This window comes from Rhinopithecus roxellana, chromosome 8 (assembly GCF_007565055.1).
Source record: "Rhinopithecus roxellana isolate Shanxi Qingling chromosome 8, ASM756505v1, whole genome shotgun sequence".
NCBI lineage: Eukaryota > Metazoa > Chordata > Mammalia > Primates > Cercopithecidae > Rhinopithecus > Rhinopithecus roxellana.
The window spans coordinates 53,895,913-53,912,849 of NC_044556.1; the positions used below are offsets into that span (position 1 = coordinate 53,895,913).

Sequence of the window (16,937 nt, forward strand, 5' to 3'; positions counted from 1 at the left end):
AAGGAAATGAAAGCAGAGGTATGGAGTGGAAAGAACACCGGACTAGCAGTGGAGAGAATCTCAATTTCATTTTCAGCTCCGCTACAGATGTACTGTGGGACTCCAACAGGTCGGTCCCCTTCCTATCATTTTTTACATCTGTGGAGTGAGGGGGTCAGATGAGAGGCCCAAGGCCCTTTTCAGGACTCTCAACTCTGGGTTGTAGGAAGCCAATGATCGGCAAAATGGTGCTGAATCCCCTACTGGCTTGAACAGGACGAACTCTTGCCTCAAATGGCTGGTCTGAGAGTTTCAGCCACTGCAAACAGTTCTCTTTCCCTTTGGATGGGACTTTTGAACCTAGGCCAGGACTCAGAGGTCCCAAATGAAAACAGCCCCAAGTCATTTCATAACAAAGGAAAAGACACCAAGAGCCAGTGAGGAGATAAGTCTGGGAAGCTGTATTTCATCGTCACAACTGAAAAATCTTCCATGCACCCAACCTCCCCCTAGCCACCCCAAATCTCAGGGGGAAGCCACCCCTCATCCAAAGTTACCCTTCCACAAGTAAATCAGCAACTCCCCTGAAAAACAAAAAGTGCTTGGTCTACATTATCTCCAAAACTCAGGACCTTCTAACACCACTACTAAATGTCTAAAAACTTAGCTCTCTTCCTCTGCCTTCTTCATCCTGAAACTAACTCTGCAATCGGCCTGTCTTGCCTGCCAACAATTTCAGCTCTGCTAACGCTGTTTATTGTATCCTGCAGCTGCTATGGATTCATTTATTTTGCTTCGGCCTTCTTTGGTTATTAGTGATCTTTATTCTTCCCTTCATAGCATAAATCCAGACCCCCAAAAACATGGGATCTGATTTCTCAAGTCTGTGGTGCCTCATTCCGTTCCCTTCCTTGTCTGACTGAAAAACGCCCTTCTGTTTCCTTTTTAAAACTTTTCCTGAAACACCAAAAGAAGTATATGCGGAGCTTTCATTTTCAAACAAGAAAAAATAATAAAGAAAAAAGACCCACATAACTTACTTTCATCCAGGGGTGCACAGTTTTGGAAAGAAGAAAACAGAGCTATAATCCACTGCGTTTCCCCAACCCAGAAAGAAGAATTTGTTGTGAAACGCTTCTTTTTCCACTTTGCTGGTGAAGGAGCCTGGTGGTAGGCATACATCCACAGGCTGATGCAAGATGCCTTTGAGAGAAACCTCACATTCTGAGGATTCCTGGGAAAGCGCCAGGGATCCCAGCATCCAATATATTGCACATTTGGTTTCAATTAGGAAGGGGGTTGGGGAGGGAAGAAGGAAAGTCACCAATCAGAGCTGTTTTCTGTTTGGAGGCTATTTCTTTTGACCCAAGGGACTATGGGCAAAGCTATAATTTACAGCAAAACCCATTCATAGAAGAAAAAACATGTATAACCATAGGACAGACTTAAAGACACAGCTCCCTTCTGCCTTATTCCCACTGATATCCATCTCCTCTTCCTTCCCCTCCATTTAAGACTTGATCCCCATCCTGTGATCCCCCACGCCACCTACCCCACACCTCATTTTTCTTACTTGAGCTGAAGCTATAAGCACAACTTAAAGTTTGGGGTTTCTTCGAGTTGAAGTTTCTGGGACAGTTGGGACACACACGCGGAGCTGACCTTTAGTGTTTTGACCATGAAAGCCTAGAGCTGAGCTCTCCCCTGAAAGACTTGATTTAATCGCTCACCACCACTGCTTCCCCCACCAAAAAAAAAAAAAAAACTGGAAAGTGCCAGAATCCAGGATTCCTATTTTTTTCCACTCAATTCCCAGTTGGCTGCTGCCTCTGAGGGTCTGTTGCTGTCCTGGATTCATGCTGCTAAATGAAAACACAAGCATTTATAAGGACTTTCTAAATTATTTTGTGAACTTTTTTTTTCCCTCCTTTATCTTCTGTCCGCTTCCACAGCCATGGTCAGAGATCATGTGAAAGGGGCGGGTAGGCAGCAGGGGAGGAGCCTTCACTCCACTCTCCAAACGATAACTAATAACCCTCTCCATCCATCCAGGCTCCAGCTTAACCCTTCAGAGCCTGGATCATTCCTGACCAAGCCCATGCTGGGCTGTTCTGGAGGTCCTGATTCTCCGTGAGTATGGAGAATGCAGGGCAAGCAGGGACCCAGGAGCAGGAGATCCAAAGAGGGCGGTAGATGGCAAAAGGCAGGTTAAGAAGAGCGAGTTTACCTTTGAGAGCCAGCCCTCTCGTAAAGAGACCTCCTTTCTCTGGGCTCTGGAGCTATCACCAGCTCTTCTCTGTTTGTAGTTAATCTGGGATTGCATGGTCTCAAGATGAGCAAGAAAAGAAGTGAGCAAACAGGAAAGGGAGGATGGAAAGAGATCATGGAGGAACATTTCCATAGTAAGTTAGGGGCAGGAGATATTTCACAAGGGGAACGGAAAGGCACACACACACACAAACAATGAGGGTGGCCATGAAACTGAGAGCCAGTGTTGAGTCAGTGTTAAGTCCCTAAGAGTCTCATAAGCTCAGCACCAGTCTGAGGGTCAGAAAGCAGCAGCTGTTAATATCTGTGCCTCACAGCTGTTACAGAAAAGGACACAGAGAACATGGGATTGGTTCAGAGGGCAGCCATGGAAATGATTAAAGGTAGCAAGCAAGACCTTAGAGAAAAAATAGAACTAGGGTTATTTTATGAAGAGAAAAGACACTGCAGATATCAACTTATTAAGAAGACTCTTCAAATAACTTACAGCATCTGAAGTCAGGTCTGAGGGTGACTCAGGCCAGGACATGCAGCTCGACTCAATAAATATGTGTTGGTCTCTTATCAGGCACTTTACTGGGTGCTTGCCAGAGACAACTAGAAATCCTCCTCAAATGTCTATGCCTATAGTAGTTCACCTCTTTGGCATTACTATAAAGAATGTACCAAAAATACAATCTGTGATTTCACAGATTTGGTGATACTATAGGTCAAATGTGGAAAACAGTAACAACTTCATAAAACCAGACAGAGCCTGATAAAGGACAGGGCCTGTAGGTATAGGTATGTGTTTTCCTTTTTCATTTTAAGGTGGTTCTACTCCATAGGTGAGACTGTTTTTTTCTGTGTAGGTATAATTAGGACTCAAGTTATAGTCTTAATTGAGCCAGGACTGAGCCAGTGATGTAGACTGCAAAACCCAGATACACCAGGGTTTGTCTGAGGCAGACTAGGCAGTCAAGAGTCTATTTGTATATAGACCAGGACACTTCTGGGGAAGAAGTCACTGAACATAGGACCAAGGGATAAAAGTCCCAAGGACAACTGAGCTATGTCAATAGTAAGGAGTAGCTCAGAGGAAAATATCATGTCTATCAATCACTCAAAACACCATCTCCATCACTCAGGCTATTCTCAGTCAAATCTGGGGTCTAATCTCGAACTCTAGGAAGAAGGTTCTACAAAGAAAAGAGCAAGGAAAAGCTGAAAGTGATATTTTGCTAAAATATTTGAGGGATATTTAAAGCATGAGGAGGATTCATTAGACTGAAGACTCAGTTTTTGGAGACAACTCTGGCTGAGTGACAACCAGTGTTCAGCCTTGACACCAGCCATTGCTGTGGGAAGCCAGAGCTTTAAAGTAAGAAAACAGCAAATGCTGACTTCAAAGCTGAAGGGACTAACCCATGGAACACACAAAGAAATTTCCTGGGAACTCCCAGAACTATTTGGTAGAGTTTTGAGTAAGACTGGAATTCCTAATATTGTGGGAACAGATGTGGAGAAATACCGTTTTATTACTCTTCTGTGAACAGATTTTACCCCCTGGTTGGTCTGGCTTGGGAAATTTGAGTCATTGTATTCAGAATTATTTATGTTCCATAGGAAGTAATGTATTCTCATTATGAGGACTGTTTTACACTGAAAACAAATGACTGAAAAAACAATATAGAATTCCATTACTGGGATTTTACTAAAAATAGGACAGATCTATTAGGAATGGTCAAGATGCAGTGTTAATTAGAAGTAAGATGTGCAAGATGACTTTTCAAGACCTTTTCTAGTCTACAAACCAAGGTTCAAGTAAATACAAAAGTTGAGCATTGAAATAACTATAATATTTCTGTCTCTAAATAGCTATGAGCTGGATGCTTTTGTGATGTCTCAGGACATAAAATGAAGGATGAAAGTAAAATGAATTAACCTAACTTAGTTTGAGAAACACACACATACCTTAAAAGGATACATGGATATTCGCAGAAACCAAACCCACATGGTACATTTAACTTCACAAGGAATTTAAGCCACAAATTAACCACCACCATTAACTTAGTCAACAGGTTTTTCTTCTCTCCTGTCCTGTCTTCTCTTCTCCTTTCCTCCTCTCTTCTCTTCTTTCCTCTCCTCTTTTCTTCTCCTCTCCTCGTTCTCTTATTTCTTCTCTCTCTCATTCATTTCTTGTCTCTCTCTCTCTCCTCTGCTTACTGCTGCTCATTCTGCTTTAGCCCATTCTTTTTCAGCAAACCAGCCTTTTCTACTTCTTTTCACATAATATTATAGGCGGTTATAATAGGCACCTGTAACAGTGCCTTAGCTCTCAAATTTATCTCTCCTTACTTCAAGCGATCATGAGAGAATGACAGATATTATGGGAGTCCAATTCTCGAATACTGGGATGGAGAATTTTACTGGTCAAATGTGTTTCTTATGTGCATCCTCTATCTCTAAACTGTAGAGGGCAATGGATCATATAATATGAATATAGCTCCAAGGGCTCATATGCATACATGAGTCAACGCTCAGAAAAAGGATGTCATACATTAGAAGACACCCCCAAAATTGTCTGTTACACCAATAATTAGCCAAGCATGACAATCCATCGATTTTAAAGAAATTATGCCTTACTAACACAAAACCAGAGAATATTGTGTACGTCGGAGTTATATTCTGCACACATTTAACTTAAGCACCAATTTTAGAACCTAATTCTTTTTCTTTTTCTTTTTTTTTTTTGAGACAGAGTTTCACTCTTGTCACCCAGGCTAGAGTGCAATGGCATGTACTTGGCTCACAGCAATCTCTGCCTCCCAGGTTCAAGCGATTCTCCTACCTCAGCCTCCCGAGTAGCTGGGATTACAAGCGCACACCACCATGCCCAGCAAATTTTTGTATTTTTAGTAGAAACGGGGTTTCACCATGTTGGCCAGGCTGATCTCAAATCACTGACTTCAAGTGAGCCACCCGCCTCGGCTTCCCACAGTGCTAGGATTACAGGCATGAGCCACCATGCCTGGCCTCCAATATTAGAACCTAACTCTTAAGACTCCCTGTTACCAGTTGATCTATCCATAATAGACAAACCCATTGACATATATTAAGGCAAAAAGGATTAATAGTCTTTAAAAATCAGTATGGTGGAACTCTTGTAGACAATAGAAACACCTTGGTTTTCTAAAAAGCAAAATAGTCTGAATGTTCAGACAGCTGCATATAGACTTGCTTTTAGTTTCTTCCTGAATTTACCACATGATTCTCGAATCTTAGTGTCCTTAAGAATTATCCTATGAAGTCATCCACAGAAGTATTTATACTATCTTATGAGTGATTTAAAGATCTTTCAAAGATAATTTTAACTCTATGAGATTGTTCACTTTATCATCTGGGTCCTAACCCTGCACACTACTAGGTGGTGTTCTTCTGTCAGAGACTTTCATGGAAAATGATCCAATTACAAACCCCTAGGGGGCAGAGTCACCTTGAACAAGTCATTCACTTTTCTAATTGTAAAATGGGGGACAATATGAACTGACAATTCACAGGAGTTGTGAAGATCAAATAAGATCCAGAAAGAATAATTTATTGAGTACAAATGGTAGGAGGGGAGATGCAGTATACATACAGCAGAACTTTTGACATATAAAACTTCTGACACCGTATACCAGACACTGTGATAAGAACTCTATGTTTATTATTTCATTTAACACTCACAAGAATTTTATAGGATGGGTACTACTATTTTCCCAATGGCCATATGAGAAAACCAATGCACAGAGAAGTTAACTTGTCCAAGATCATACCTGCCAGACTAGAATACGTGTGTGTATGTGTGACAACAAAATGTGTGTCCATGTGACAATGCTGTGTGTTTGTGTAGTGAATAGGAAAAATTTCAGAGCAGTTGGGAAATAGTTAATTCTTAGGTTTTCAGGGCTTGAAGTCTTGTGATCCATATGGAAAATCATCTATGTCCTTTTCTTTCCCATCCTTTGCTCTCCTGAAGGCCATCAATGACTATGTTCCTACCCCCTTAGCATGTCCACTAGAGAAAGAGATGAGAAATCAAAAAAGGAAAATTCATATCAGTCCATCTAGTGACTCTCCCATGGATGAACTGAAAAGTTAAGTAAAGAGAAAGTTAAGGTTAATGGCCAAAATAAGATTCTTATTTGTCTGCTTCTAACAATGCCACATACAATATTTCACAGTTCAAGGAGTGCTTTCACAGACATGACTTCATCTGATCCTCAGACAGTCCCAATATGTACTCAGTGCAGATATTAATATCCTCACTTCACAGAAAGGAAAATGGAGCTCAGGGACTTGGTAACCTAGTTGAGGTTTTTTGCTGTTAAGTAACAGAATCTGAGTTTGAATCCAGTTCTTGTGATTCTCAGTGCTCCTCCTGCCCATTTGGCATCAATAACAAACCTCGGAGCCGCTAGACTATTAATTTACACTCAATTCTGAAGCATGAGGTTATCTGGTCTCCCTGCTTGCTTTACTGTTCTTTCATTTTCTTTTTCATTGTAGAGAAAGAATAGCAATTCCTTGCCTTGACAGAAATTCTAAGATGAGAGGTGAAGAAACAGACAGAAATCTCAGAATTGTAATTCAGTTTTAGCTTCCTTGAAGAGAGTGGGGCTACAAAAAGTTTTTAAAATGGCTTATTTTATATAATGGTCAAGGATATAAACCCTTCTCCAGGCTATAGTCTGGCACCCTAAACCATTCCTGTCAGATAAGATAGCAACCTTCTTTTAAGTATCTCCAGAAAACAGGATCTCTTAACAGTTCTCAGTGTTTATCAACACTCGGTGTCAAAATTTCCGCTTTATGTATCCTGAATCTCCCCACTGCCATTTGTACCCTATCCTTGTCTGTATTGTGTGGAAACAACCTTCAGGTGGTTGAACCATCGCCCAGCTCCTCATGCACCCCTGTGTCCGAGCAGAGTGAACTTGGAGCAGCAGTGTTATTTTTCCATGCTCAGGCCCAGTTTTCAGGAATCATCTTATACATAATAATAACCCTCCTTATGAAACTTAAAGACTCTCAGCTGCCTCGCTTCCAGGCTGGAGTTTTTCCAGCATTCATGAGAGAATCAACATAGTCCCCACTGACTGTACTGATCCAAGAAGTTTGGAAGATAAAGGACGTTTAGTTATTGAGCTTTATTTTTAGTGATTCATTCTACTTTTCCCATCGATCTCTGGAGGACACTGGAAGTCTGGGAGGTTAATATCTGTGAGTACTTATTGGGAAAGAGTATCTAAGTAATTATTAAAAATTATTTTACCCACTAAAACATCTGTCTTTAGGGACTCTGTTTGCATAATGTCCTATCGTCTCACTCTTAATGCATAACTCTATCCCAGTGTTCTGAGTTACACCATAAACACTACATCTCTGTTTCTAACACACAACATATTTCAAAGCAGAAAGGATTGTATAGCACCAATGTTATTTTTCCATGTACAATTCCAGTTTGGAATGTCCAGTAGCACTCAAATTGCCTTTCAGGATAAAGACCAGATTCTGATTCTGTGTAATCCTTGTTTGTTTCTGGGAAGGCTCAGATGTTTATCTTATGGACAGAGACTGTGTTCTTCAAGGCCCTTCATGTCCCACAGAAGAACCCAGGTGCACAAAATGCTTTCATATTAAACATTTAAGAGATTTGAGGTGAACAAAACAAATAGAAAAAATAAATAGGCAAAGCACCCCAAAACCAATCAGGGGTCAGGGGAGTGGTTTGAGGGGGACGGAATCTAGAGAAGATCACCCTATGGGATGTCAGTAATCTCTGAGAACACAGATCAAGCCCTGCAATCTCTCATTCTTTGTTTAGCCCATGGGGACACCCAGTTTCTTCAACAGAATGAAGATTAGAGGTAGAATAATTATTATTCTTTTTTTCATGAGAAATCTGGAATACACTTGAGAGACCTGGCAGAGGTGAATGGAGAGATGAGTCCTGAGTCTGCATCTCTCCCACTTCCTGCAACTGAGACCCCTGGATCCTCATCTGCAGACTCAGTCTCATCCCTCCCCACCTCCTTAGAATCAATCTGAGCCTGAGGTAGGGGGATCTGTTCAGTAGCAGTTAGTCCATCTGGGATTAAAGACCTACATCTCATCTGGGCCCCAATTCCAAGTTGCATTGGCATTACTGAGGTCCAGGAGAGTAGGCGTTTGTAGGTCTTCTCCTCTACAGTGACCTTGGTACTGCTCCCTCCCCTATAGATCTGGCCAGCAGGGAAAAAAGAATGAAGTCAATGTGAAGAAAAATGCAAAGGCTAGTGAGACTCCTGGCAGTTTTCCAGTTCTCAGTCACAAGCTCTTCCCAAGGTCAAGATGCTCCTCCTGCTCTTGGATTCCATATGACACTAGTGTCCACATACTGTGTTCCCATTTGCTGCTTAAACTGCATCAAACAGGTTTCTGTGACTTGAAGTCATACCCTTTTCAGGTCTCTCTGTACAGGTGCCTTTTCTAGTAAATTAGCTAACACTGCTACCAGAATAGAAGATGGGTATTGTTATTCCAATTATGACAGACAAGGAAACCACTCAGAGACTCATGTTGGCATTCCCAGTAACTCTTTGATGTAGGAGTAGAGCTCAGACCATGGAACCCACAGGGAGGTATTACTCAGAAATCCAGGCAAATAAGTACTTGGTCAATGGGTAGGCGAAGAGTCAAGATTCAGTCAGGAAAGTAGACACCATATTAGGTCTTTCAACAGCATGGATTTAATAAGGAATTGATTGATCACACAGGTGTTGGAGAGCTGACTGAGCAGAAATTGAATAACTGCAGAAAGCAGAAAGCAGTTACCATCCCAAGGCTGAGGGAGGAAAAGAATAGAAGGCTGGGTGCGGTGGCTCATGCCTGTAATCCCAGCACTTTGGGAGGCCGAGGCGGGCGGATCATGAGGTCAGGAGGTCGAGACAATCCTGGCTAACACAGTGAAACCCCGTCTCTACCAAAAACACAAAAAATTAGCCAGGCGTGGTGGCAGGCGCCTGTAATCCCAGCTGCTTGGGAGGCTGAGGCAGAAGAACGGCGTGAACCCAGGAGGCGGAGCTTGCAGGGAGCTGAGATTGCGCCACTGCACTCCAGCCTGGGCGACAGAGCGAGACTCCGTCTCAAAAAAAAAAAAGAAAAGAAAAGAAAAGAAAAGAAAAGAAAAGAAAGAAAGAAAGAAAGAAAGAAAGAAAGAAAGAAAGAAAGAAAGAAAGAAAGAAAGAAAGAAAGAAAGAAAGAAAGAAAGAAAGAAAGAAAGAGAAAGAAAGAGAAAATTACTCTCTTCTCTCCTCCTTCTGACTTTCAGTCTCCATCTTCTGCCTCCTCTTGACAGAACCTAAGAGGAAGCCTACTGGTAAAGGAATCTCTGACTGCACTTTGCAGAGCCTCAGATCTGACAACACAGAGCAGAGCATAGAATGTTTAGAGCCAACAATAGGCAAATTCCCACCACTCTTGCTTTCCACCCATTAAATACATTCTCTCCACCCATTACTGATCTCTGGCCCAGATTGCCACCTATATGTGTCCTCTCTCCTTAGATTCCAGGTTTTGCAATGCCAACTAAATCTTCTTTCAGTTGCCGTACCTGGTACAGTATATCAGGCATGACTTCTGCTCTACAGGGTATTCCCTAACTATGGCCCTATTCAGGCAGCTCCAACCTGCTCCTACTAATCAGATTATGCCAATACACCTCCTCAGATCAGACAACCAACCCCAGGGCCTTTGCATTTGCTACCCCCTCTGCATGGGCTACTCTTCCCCATGTAGCCACCTACATTGTTCCCTTCCTTCCTAAAGGACCTTACCACTGAAATCTGGCATCCCTTTCTAATATTTTATGTCCATTACCACTTTCTATCCCCCTTTCTCATCTTTTGTTTCATGTTAGAATTTATTAACATACTGCAGGCCAGGCATGGTGGCTCACATCTATAACCCCAACACTTTTGGAAGGCTGAAGTGGGAGGATATCTTGAGGCCAGGAGTTTGAGACCAGCCTAGGCAACACAGACTTTGTTTCTACTAAAAAAAAAAAAAAAAAAAAAAAAAAAAAAAAGCCACGTGATGGAACATGCTTATAGTCCTAGCTATTCAGGAGGCAAAGGCAGGAGGATCACTTTAGCCCAGAAGTTTGAGGCTGCAATGAGCTATGATCACACCACTGCACTCCAGCCTAGGCAACAGAGCAAGATCCTGTCTCAAAGAAAAAAAAAAAACTATATAGTTTATTTATTTATACCCCCTAGAATGTAAGAACTGTTATATTGTTTACTAGCATATCTCCAAGTGTCTATAACCATTCTTAGCACATACTAGGGATTTATAAAATATTTGTTAAATGTGGAATGAATGAATGAATACCTGAGATAAAACCTACCTGAGAAAGCTGGAAATGTCTGCTTCCTAAACAAAGAAGACAGAAGGAGACTAGAGAGAATATCCCTTGCCTGTCCTGGAAGTCACCTTTAGGAGTCAGTTGGGGAAATATGAACACAAAAGCTCCTTGAGCTCTCAGGTCCATTGTGGAAGGAAGAATAAAAAGAACCAAGTGGGAAAATGCAGTGGACCATGGGTGCCCAGCTCTTTCAGCAGTTCTTACTCCAATAAGCTCCAATAAGTTGAAGGAACTATAGCTAATGCAGCAGCAGATGTCTAAATCTCATAGTAGAGAAAGATAAATTGCTAAAGGATGAAGTAGAGGCATGTAGGTAGCATGATGGAAACAGTGGGACATCAGGATGTGGAGGGGATGGGAACTTTGGGTCTTGACAGGCAACACTGTATCCGTCCTTTAAAAAAATCCCATCCCAGACTAAGGCTAGCAATGAGCTTTGATCCTTGTCCTTCAAACAAGTTATTCCTCCATGGGTGGAGAGAATATGATTTTTACATTGAGGAATGGAGAGTTTCAGACATCATTCACCCTGATCTACCTCTGCCACTGAAGGGTGAGGCATGATGGCTGGAGGAGAAACATGGTACTCGTGTGGCCTAAAATTCCAGCAGTGATCAGGGAAGGCCAACCTTATGCCAGTAACTGAGACTCCCAGGCATGGAAGAACCCAAACTAAGGGCCAGCTTGGTCCTAATACTTTCCTGACGGGGCTCAGGGTATCCTCTATCTCTGGATCCTACTTTTCTTTCCCTTCTCTGCCTCCAAAAACTCCACCCAGCTCTTCTACCTGCCAATGCATCCTGACCAGGGAGGAAAAAAAGCTAGTGGCTGTGTTACACTGGGAAGTTTCCTTACTTCACCATCAGCAAGAATCAGGGAAGTGAACAGTATGACAGTAGGATAAGAAGTCAGAATTACAGGCCTGGAGCAGTGACTCACGCCTGTAATCACAGCATTTGGGAGGCCAAGGTGGGTGGATCACCTGAGATTGGGAGTTTGAGACCTGCCTGGCCAACATGGTGAAACCCCGTCTCTACTAAAAATACAAAAATCAGCTGGGTCTGGTAGCAGGCGTCTGTAATTCCAGCTACTCGGGAGGCTGAGGTAGGAGAATCGCTTGAACCTGGGAGGCAGAGGTTGCAGTGAGCCAAGATTGTGCCACTGCACTCCAGCCTGGGCGACAGAGCGAGACTCCACCTGAAAAAAAAAAAAAAAGTCACAATTACAGAACTTTAGTCTATGTTCTACCACTTACTGACCACGAGAATCTGGGCAAGATTTCTCCAACATTCTCACAACCAACAAAATAAATTTTCTTTCTAGGATCCCATACAACATAACTAAAAAGGAAGCCCTTCCATCCATGGCCTAAATTTTCTGTATTTCAGTTTTCTCATCTGTAAAATAGGGATATTAATGGTATTTAACCTGTGGAAATGTTGAAAGGTATAAATGAGTTCATATACTTGGAGAGTTTAGAATAGTGCTAAAGATAGTAAATCTTCAATTAATATTGGCCTTATTACCATTATAATTAGAATTATTTTTCTTAAATGTATGCTTAGCTAACCTAACTAACTAACCTAACCTTAATGGTCTCCTGCTTACTCCAGGCTCCCATCTCCAATTTCCTTCAACCCTACCCAGATCTACTTTCATCAGAGTATCTGAATACCCTCTCAATCGTTATCTGCTCTCACCCAGAAACTACTAACAGTTACTCTCCTAAATGATTACAGCAGGCCTCAAGTGCCTCTGCCAGAAATTTCCCCAGAGAAAGAAAAGAAAGATCTTCTGTGCAGTTGCAGAGGATAATAATTCCCCAGAACCCATCAGTCTCTCCAGCAAAGCCCCTGAAGAGTCACATTTGCAGTACACTGTCAGTTGCAGGACCCCTAGTTGGCATGGCCTTTTCACCCCTTCTTCCTCGTCTCCATGTTGAATATTTAAATAAATACATCTTCCACCTGCCTCCAAACTTGTTGAAAGTTGGAATTATGTCTTCACTTTGTATCCCCAGAATCTACAGCCCATAGTAGTAGTTCAAACCATGCTAGAATAACTATAATACATGGTAAAATAAATAAATAAATAAAACTTTTTTAAAAAAATGGATGTCATCGGTGAGATCTAGATCAAGTGTTACAGGATTTTAGAGGAAGACGAGAGGACTTCTTGTTGGATGGATCACAAAGTGAGATCCATCCATCCATAGAGAAAATCACATTTTGCCAGGTCTTGAAGAACAAATACAACTTGTAATTCCTGGTAAAGAGAACCAAGTCAGCAAAGACGTCAAGGCCAGAAAGTGCAGACCATGTTGTACAAACAAAACAAATGGTGACAAGGTCCCAAACACTGGTACCTGTGTGCAGCTGAAGCAAAGAAGAGAGGAAGGCATTTAGTGTTGATAAGTAGAGCAAAAAGGAGAATCAAATATCTACTTGTAGTCAGAGACTGTAACAAAACGATGCGGAAGAGAGAGATGCTGAACTAGGTGCTACGATCCTTGATAATGAGAAGGAGGAGCCAGTTTGTAAGGTGTTGAGAAATTAGCATGTGCAGGAATGGAGAAACAGTGAGTGAGAAATAATAGTTTATACAGTTTTACAGTGAAAGGCAAAGAATAAAAAGATAGCAGCTTGAAGCTACATTAAGATGGAACATAGGATTCTTACACACAAGGTATAGTGCAATGATTAAGAACACGATTCTGGTTATTGGCTACTTGAGTTTTAATCATAGTTCAGCTACTTGCTATCCGGGTGATCTTGAGCAAGTTATTTAACCTCTCTGTGACTCTTTTTCCTGATACATATCCTGGGTGATTATTGTGAGGATTACATGAGTTTATAAATGTAAAGCTGTTACCATAGTATCTGCCTCATATTAACCACTCAATAAATGTTAAATAGCTAGAATATAGAAGACAGAATATGTATACATACACATATGTGTGTATACATATATATTAAACATAAATATACATGTGGAAATATATAGAAAGATGATGACTATCAGGAAATCAGGAAGAGTCAAAAGCACTAGATAAATTAAGGCTTCTATTGGATAACCAGAAATATTTCTGCTTTGAGCCACAGAAAAATATAAAATAAGAGCCTAAAGAAGTCTTGAAGTTCATTGAGCCCAACGCCTTCCCCCTTCCAACACATACACACTCTCTGCTCCATTCTACAGCGAAAGAAACAGCCTCAAAAATAAATGACTGGCCTCAAGTTACTCTAGTTAATAACTAGGTTGGATGAAAACCCAGGTACCTTGTTTCTCAATCCAGTGCAGAGCAACCATCCCATGGAAAATGCTGTAAAGAGAACCCAACAAGTTGCTCAAAATCTGAAGTGATTTATCAAAGGGTTAATAGAATAAAAGGGAAGGGATGAAGACTGCCCAGGAGCAAATGCATTGAACTGGGCTCCTATCTCAAAATCCCAAATCTCCAGCATTTTTATTTCTACTTTGGAATTAGTTTAAAAGACAGTGTCTCTAGAAAGAACCCACAAAGTATTCAATTCTGAAACACAATATTATATAATCATGAGCATATCCAAAATGTATATATGGCAATAATGAAGAATTCTGAGCTTCCAAAAAAAAAGTGGGGGGGGAGTAGAAGAGGGTACCATTTCTTCTGTGGAATGATAAAAACAAAAGTCAAATCTTGGTTAAACTTCTAATTTTCCACTTTCATATGTTATCAAATGATATAATTTTGGTGCATCCAATTTTATACTAAAAATCCTCCATTGTGTATGGAAAGCTAAATGAGAATGTATTATTCTCAGATATATTAAACAAAATTTGGTTACCCAATAGGTCAGATTATGTTTCTGATTAAACAATTTGCTGGTTAAATATAGGACTTAAACCAGTAACAGATTACCAGTGGTTTGCTATTGTTTGGTTCTTCACAAAGGAGCAATTATTTGAGAAACCAGGGATGGAGGAATGAAAGGAAGCTGGTTTTTGGAATAAAATAAAAGGACTTAATTTGCAGTTTTCATGAAAAAAAGAGGAATCAGATGAAAATAAAATTGGTATTCTGGGTTTGGGGACCTAAACAGATCCAATATAAAAAAAGAAAGAAATGGATTATGGAAATGTGAAACTATCATCACAATTTTAGTTGCATATTTGAAAAATATAAGGAAAAGTGTCAAAAATAGAACTTTTATTTGGTCTGCCAACTGAAAATTGATATTTTTATTATGCTTTCAGTCAAGGGCTAATTTGTAAATACTATGTAGAGTTTTTCTTCGTAAGTTAAACAGCTTTTTTCTGTAGAGAATATTCTGAAGAGCATGAGGAATAAGAAAATACAGAATATGTTAGGAGATTTTTAAAAGACAGCAAAGACTGGGGCCTCTGGACCTCATCTCTTGTATTCCTACAAGGGTATAGTAAAGTGCTGGGTTCAACTTCATCACTTATTAAATCCTTTTTGGTTCATTCACCTAAATCAAGTAGGATAAACAAAGGTTAAAAGAATCACAGTTCTCAGATAACCATTGGTTATAATTAATCTGAACAATAAAATTTTGATGCTTGGTTTTGTCCACCAATAAAATAAAACCCTATAATGATAATTCCTGTTTGTGATCAAAAAAATTGTCAAGAGAGAAAAATATTTGTGTCTTCTAAATGGCATCCTTTGATAAAAGGGCATATGGGTGTATGACCATCCACTAACTTTTGTTTTTTCAGAATACATCATGAGATGTGTTCTTTTTCAAGCTAACACCCCATGTTTGCAAACCTTGAACCATAATTATAAAATAATTTGCCTGTGTAAGATGTGTTGTAGCCAGTATCTCACAGGAAGAAAAGAAACATGAAAATTCTGTTTTTAAAAATTAGTCATTTCAGGATATCATATTTACATGCATTTTTACCTCCCTCCACCTGAGATTGCATTTAAATGTCACCAAAAGGAGAAGCACTTCCAGGATGCTGGAGTAAGCACCTCTGAAAATCTATTCCTCCACAAAACAAAAAGAACACTGAAGAAATTATCAAAATAAACTTATTTAGAATTCTGAATGTTAACTAAAGGCTTACAACAATCTGAGGAGAATTTATTAAAGAAAAACAGCTGAAACTAGGTAAAAACAATGAGCTTTATTAAGTTTTAACTTGCTCTATTTTTATCCCCTTCTGCCCAGCTCTACAGCAGCCTCAAAAACAAGATAGCTTGGGGGAAAAAAAAACAAAAATACCCAGCCACTATCAGCCATGAGAGGCAGAAGAAGGTTTGGAGCTCCCCTAAAATACTATCCCCAGAAAATTATTACTATTTTACCTGTCTCCCCTCAGGACTTGTCTCTATTTAACCTGATTCAGATCTCACTTAGTAAAAAGCCTTATCCCCAAGATGTTTGTCAAAAACAATCAGTGGCAATGGTTTAAAACTGCAGTGGCCTAGGGCAGCAATACCAGTTGGGGCAAGCAAGAAGTTGGCCAAAAAACTGAAAAGAAAAAGCTGGATATTTATACATCCACAGAGGACTTTGAAAAGTTCCAACATACTCTTGGTAATCTAGAAGGCCATAAACACATACTAGTCCATAAGTCTGTCCAGAAAATACCTGAAAAGGACCTATGTTCTCACCTCTGTCTGACCTTTAGGTTCTGTGGAAGCAGAAAGTGAAGACTAAAAAACAGTTGTAAATTTCTGGCCAATGCATTGAAGGTGCACCCCAAAACACACAGAGAACCCCTCAGTAAAGAGTGGAGAATTTTTGTTTCAAAATATTTAAGAAAATCTGTCCAATCATTAGCTGACCACTAAGTTACCATAGCTGAAATTTCAGTGGCTGCACATGCAAAGAGTTCAGACTGAAAAATTAATCAAGAAAAGTCACTAAATATACAAACAGCAACAACAAGCTCTGAGGATAGGGAAAACCTGATTTTCAGGATTGCCACAATGTATCATTCAAATTGTCCAGTTTTAAAAAAAAGAAAAGAAACATGCTTACAAGAAGGAAAGTATGGCTCCCACAAGAGAAACAAACAGGTAACAAAAATTGTCCTTGAGAAACCCCAGATATCAAACTTACTAGTCAAAGACCTTAAATAAGCTATTATAAATGGTGGCCTATGGGATACCATCAAGCATACCAGCATATGCATAATGGGAGTCCTGAAAGAAGAGAGAAAATAGAGCAGGAAGAATACATAAGAAAATAATGCCCAAGAAAATTTGATATTTAATTAAAAATATTATTCTTCACATCAAAGAAGC

General features: G+C 40.3%; 1 protein-coding gene across 2 annotated transcripts in view; it reads right to left on the bottom strand.

Annotated features, from left to right (window-relative positions):
* DDR2 (discoidin domain receptor tyrosine kinase 2) overlaps positions 1-1,592 on the bottom strand; it is a 175,183-nt gene extending 173,591 nt beyond the window's left edge. For both annotated transcript variants that reach the window (XM_010356485.2, XM_030936630.1), the window contains exons 1-2: positions 1,553-1,592; positions 1,020-1,182 (exon numbers count right to left, since the gene is read on the bottom strand). The gene's annotated coding sequence lies outside the window, so the exon portion shown is untranslated. The remainder of the gene's footprint in view (positions 1-1,019; positions 1,183-1,552) is intronic.
* Between the last annotated feature and the right edge of the window lie 15,345 nt (positions 1,593-16,937).